The following is a 6,014-nucleotide window of genomic DNA, read 5'->3' on the forward strand; positions in this document are numbered from 1 at the left end:
GTAAGTGAAAGAAATATAAAAATCAAAAAGGAGGTTTGAAAGAAATAAAGAAATCAGATAAGCAAGAGAACAAAAACAAAGAGTCTAATATATGAGTGATAGAGATGTGAAAACCACTCGTTTAAGACATGGCCTATGAGGGTGCTCTCTTGATCATGGTTTTCTGGTCAGTCTTTAGAAATCACACAGAAGAGAATATATATGTCAGTATTTAACCAAAATGCAGGTTTTTTTTAACACTTTTCAAATGTCAAAGCAGCAGTTTCAGAATAGATTATTGTATAGCTGGCATACTGTTCAGTTTGTTTTGTCTTTTTGTACAACAGATTGAATGATTGTACAACAGATTGAACATTTTTTTTTTTTATCTCTGGGATCCACTGTTTGAAAGGGCCTTTATACATAATACACAGCTATTAATTTGTTTGCAAATGTTTAACCTGAATATGTACTCTTAAAATGTAATTACTTATTTTTGTCATATTGTACTCCTGTCTCTAGGACTATGATGAAGAAGAGATGTCAGTCGGCCTATTGACCGTGATCCCTGAGCTGAGGACTCTAGAGCCATACCTAACTCACTGCATTTAATGCCACATCTACTGCAATAATTTTGGAAGGTACAATTGTATTGGATGATCCGGAAAATCCTCCCCAAGATATGCCTGCTCTTTGGACTTGGATTTATGCTATGAAAGTATAGTATCCTCCAGTACTGAAGGACACCTTTGATTTCATTCAATGGCTGAACCTAGAATGCAATCTCTGAAAAATCTTCTGATGTAGAAAGATGTCATTGTGGCGTGATGGAGCATTTTTCAGTGTAATTGCTCATGATTGATCATTATTGATTTAGAAAAAGGTAATTCTAGAAAATGGTAAACCTAGATTTACAAGGTGTCATAAAAGGGATGTTAATTTTTTAATTTTTTTCTATTTATTTCCTGAGTGCAGTATGTGCAATTTTTCTTACAGTGTTAAATTGTTGATTTGAGATTTGAGTCAAATTGAGTTAGCAACACTCAAGTTTTCTGGTAACCTATACGTATACACAAGTTACCTATACAAAGTTACAGTAAGTTTTATTAACTCAAAAATTATAAACTAATTTGCTTGAGAAATTTGAGGCAATCAGTTTCCACAGGTTTTCCAAGTAAGTTCAACTCGTTACTTTTTACAGTGTAGATACAACAAAATCGAGCTTTCATTCACATTTAGAGAAAAAAATAGGGAAAAAAGAAAAGTGTGTGTGTGTTGTGAGAGAAAAGACCCAGCGATGGAGAAAGGAAATAAGAAGCAGCCTTTGGAACAGTTCCCTGCCTCTCTCTTGGATGCCCTCTTGAGCTGAGCTCTGAAAGGTTTTAAGACTTGATTTCCTGCAGCTTCTCTATAGGTCTAAACCTGTGGGAAACTGCAAAACACAGCCTTTCCACTCATACGATAACATCTTTTAGAAAATGGGAAATGATGTCTGATGCATCAAGTCAATACACAGGGGAAATGTGGCTTCAAAGGAAAGGAAAATCATTTTGAACACATTTTCTATTATTTTGATCACGATCAATAGAGGATAGACAGGGCAAAGGAAGGCAAGAAAATGGTTGTACATGAAAAAAAAACAAAGCAGACTGTAATTATTTCCTCAAGCTTTACTGAATATGAATGAAAGGTCAGAGTTTCCACATTTATGTTGATGATCACTGTGCCCTCTAAATATCCTAAAATGTGACCTTGCAATATGAAAAACATGTACACATTGTGTTCCTACATTGTGAATGCAGATATTCTTAACACACAAGTTAAAGACGACCGAAAGTTAGACTGTGCTCAGCAATTTGTGTCATCAAACAAGAGATCAGTGAGGGATCAAGGTGAACACACACAGTCAATTGGGACAGAACATGGTGTTCTGACATTCCAGAGCAGCTCATTAGTGCAGAATTACTCTCATTCTGCCCCACAGACATTAGACACACACACACAGGTACACACACTCGTGTTAATGAACAGGGATTTAGCAAACCATATCAAAGCTTATTGGTAAGTATATTTGCTCAAAATTATCTGCTCAATAAGGCTGGTTAATAATGCTAAAAAATGCATTACCATTCAAAAGTTTGGGAATTCATACTTTTATTGAGCAAGGATTGTAAGTAATGGCTTTTACATAGTTAATTTCTGTTTCAAATATATTTCATAATATTACTATTTTTACTGTATTTTTAATAAATAGATGCTGCCTTGGGGAGCATGAGGCTTAAAACATTTAAAAAATCCTACCCATGCTTTAGTGCCAAGTTAAATAAAACAAGCCTAAGCAATAAGCCGCTGAGGCAGCAACTTCATCAATGCAATAAATGCATCTGATTAATTAGTTAAATCATACTTTATTCCTATAAAAGCAACAATGAGATGATTCATAAAATATTATGACTTTTTTTCTTGTAATGTTGCAACTTTATTATTACGGTAACCTATTCAAAATGTTCACAAAAAATGAACTAGACAAATCAGCAAAAATCCATCAAGTTGTTTTCCATTGACTTCTTCACTAAATGAACACAGGGAAACTTAACCCTATGGGGTTTGAGGGTGTTTTTGACATGCCCTGACATTTGTGCTTTTTTCAGGTTCTTATAAAGTTCAAGGTCAGTTTATTTATATAGCACATTTTAAAACAGCTAGTGTATGCCAAAGTGCTGTACATATACAAATAAAGTAAATATAGAGATTAAGAGAATAAAAAGAAATGACTCAAAAAACACAATCAATACAAAAACACATTAACATACACCAACATACATTTCATCCAAAAGCCACGGAATACAGATAAGTCTTCAGGCGGGATTTAAAAACAGGAAGGGAAGGCGCAGATCTAATGTCCAGAGGTATGCTGTTCCATAGTCTAGGACCGTCTAAAGAAAAAGCCTGATCCCCCTTAAATTTCAAGCGAGAGCGAGGTATATGCAAGAAAAGTTTATCAGAGGATCTGAGAGAGCGAGAGGATTGCTGATAGCTGAGAAGTTCGGACAAGTATGATGGGGCTAGATCATTTAATGCTTTATACACAAATAATAAAATCTTAAAATGGATCCTATGCTGCACCGGTAACCAATGAAGAGATGCTAAGACAGGAGAAATGCCTTCTCTCCTCTTAGTACCAGTCAGCAACCTCGCGGCTGCGTTCTGGACCAACTGCATGCGATTCAGCGATGAATGATTGAGACCCATATAGGGGTGTACGATATATATCGTCTGCGATAATATCGTAATTGTTGTTTTAACGATGTGCGATTTGACATTATCGAGTATTTTGCAAAAACCATTCAAAACATCCCTACAGAGCGCACGCATACATTACGTGAAGTCTAGACTAGTGCGTGTGTAGACCCATATAAAGCACATTGCAATAATCAAGTCTGGAAGTGATGAAGGCATGAATAACTATCTCCAAATCCTTAAACGAGAGCAAAGATTTTAATTTGGCTATTTGCCTTAGTTGAAAAAAGCTGCTCTTCACCACAGCACTTATCTGTTTTTCAAATTTCAGATCAGTGTCAAAAATCACACCTAAGTTTTTAGCAAAAGGATGAATGTTTGATGACATAGAATCTAGATTAATAGTGATATCAGAGACAGCACCTGGGGGTCCAAAGACAACAATCTCAGTTTTGCTCTCATTTAGTTGGAGAAAGTTTCTGCCAGTCCAGCCTTTAATATCTTCAAAACAATTAAAAAGGTCAGAAAAAGGGTGATCAGAGCTAAGAGGAATGTAGATCTGAGTATCGTCAGCATAACAATGATATGAAATATTATATTTCCTCATGATTGAACCCAAGGGGAGCATATACAAACAAAATAAGATAGCCCCCAAGAGGGACCCCTGAGGTACCCCATAGGTGAGCGGAGCAGAAGGAGAGGACGAGTTTCCAATCATCACCTTAACTGATCTATCAGAGAGGTATGATGAGAACCAATCCAGTGCCGTGCCCCTAATGCCAACTTCATAAACCTATTAATGGCCAAATTAAATTGAAAATGAAATCACTGCAATGTTACTTAATTATATATTGTCAATGAAATAATTTTGAATATATCATAAATATTAAATATATCACCTAATCGTACTGCACTGTATATAAAAAACAGCCAAAAACACCCAAAACCTCAAACCATTTAACAAGCAAATATCCATCCATCCATAACATATAGTAGCAGAAACTGGCCCTGACAGAATAATCAGCCTATAGTTATTAATAAGTAGTCAATACAGAAAAATTCTTATTTGCTTTAATCAAAAGTGACATAGTACATTTATAACATGAACAATCACCTTGAGTAACCTGGGGTTAAGTTCATTGCTCAAGGGCACAGTGCTGAAGGCACAATGCAGGTACATGCAGCCTTCCAGTTACCCGCCCTGAGCGTTTAGCCACTAAACCACACCACTCCATTAGGAAAACAGATTAGATGAAACAGGAACCACACAATGCCTAGTTTTCCAGCATGCTGTTGAAAAGGAGGTTGGATCAGGAGCAAAAGCACTCTCACATCATAACCTTACCTCCAGAAGAAGGGGTTGGTGCTGGGGGCAAGGACAGGGGCGGACGCAGGCCCCTCAGGTCTGCCTGGGGACGGGAGGATGAGACCAGAGGGGGAGGTTGTAGGGGAAAGGAGATGCTGCAGGAGGCTGCTGTTGCCATGACAACGGTACTGAGCAGTTGGCCAGATTCTTTTAAGTGAATATGGCAAGAGAGGAAAGCAAGGAGTAATGTGAGTGGTTAAAAAAAAAGAAAAGCTTTGAGTGTTTGTCCTTGTGAAGGGCATGGAAATGTAGGATGACCTAAAGCAGTTCATAAACATGACCAAGGCAAAGGCTTAATATCACACTGTCAAAGATTCTGTCCCAGTGTATGTCCACACTTCAAACACAGTGTACTTTGTGAACTGAACTGAACTCTTCCCACCTCTCAGTTCCAGTAAGACATGTCAACAGACTCCAAGTAAACATGTGGTAAAACAAGATCCCGTTTTGAGTTGCATGACAGTCAGTTGCCCTGGTATTCCTGAGAGATGCTGCTGACAGGCTGTTTCAGCAGTTCAGCATACGCACACTGGGCACACTGAAGCTAAAGCTGGTTGGCACTAGGATAGGATGACAGTTCTTTAGGCAAAATTCTCAAGCGGAGAGAAAGGGGAGACTCCATTCTTCTACATCAAAACTTCTACACTTTATATTAAGTGGCCCTAATACCTGTGTACTTACATAGTAACTAGATGTGTATGTAGTATGTAACCACAGTGTAAGTACACATTGGTACATAGTATCTAGAGCTGTAATATTTCTGTAACTACACATATGTAACAACCCTCCGAATGGTTTGTGTAAGTACAAATGTGTAACAGGACATATATAACTACATTTTGTAACAACAATATGTATAAGAGTAATTGGAACTATTTGATCCAGGGGGTGGAGATGGGTAGGTTTAGGGATGGAAATGGGATCCAGGGGGTGGAAATGGGTAGGTTTAGGGATAGGTAAAGTGGGAGGAGTTGGATCTCAAGTTGGTGGAGTTGGTGCACCACTGTAATACCAGTGTACTTACATGGTAACTCCTCAGGAACTGTCCACTTGATATAAAGTGTAACATTCTGGACACCAACCACAATTCATATGTAAAGCCTAACTAGGGCTGGGCAATATGTCAAAAATATCTTATCGATAATTGCCTTTAAAAATATTGCGATATCTGATACTATCGTCTACCTAAGCCCCACCTCCACCACGCCCCGCCCCACTCCCGCCGAGACAACATTGCCGACAGGCACCATAAACACACACCATGTTCAGTTTGGTCTTAATTATTGCCACAAAGTTTGGTTTTACTTTTCAGTTGAGGAAAAATAATAGAACCCAATTTTAAGTTCTGGCAGTGATTGCAAGAATGATAAATGCATGTTGATGTCATATAATAATGTCTTGAATAAAATATGCCTATTTTCCGATGTTT

General features: G+C 37.7%; 1 protein-coding gene and 1 long non-coding RNA gene across 2 annotated transcripts in view; one reads left to right on the plus strand and one right to left on the minus strand.

Moving 5' to 3' along the window:
• The window catches only part of LOC107692401 (uncharacterized), a 1,445-nt gene extending 646 nt beyond the window's left edge, over nt 1-799 (plus strand). The window contains exon 2 of the long non-coding RNA XR_001634644.1: nt 502-799. This is a non-coding gene — a long non-coding RNA (uncharacterized LOC107692401). The remainder of the gene's footprint in view (nt 1-501) is intronic.
• The window catches only part of LOC107692432 (microtubule-associated serine/threonine-protein kinase 2-like), a 183,754-nt gene that overhangs the window by 61,154 nt on the left and 116,586 nt on the right, over nt 1-6,014 (minus strand). The gene's annotated exons all lie outside the window — the stretch shown is intronic.

This window comes from Sinocyclocheilus anshuiensis, unplaced genomic scaffold (genome assembly GCF_001515605.1).
Source record: "Sinocyclocheilus anshuiensis isolate Anshui unplaced genomic scaffold, SAMN03320099.WGS_v1.1 scaffold70, whole genome shotgun sequence".
Taxonomy (NCBI): Eukaryota; Metazoa; Chordata; class Actinopteri; order Cypriniformes; family Cyprinidae; genus Sinocyclocheilus; species Sinocyclocheilus anshuiensis.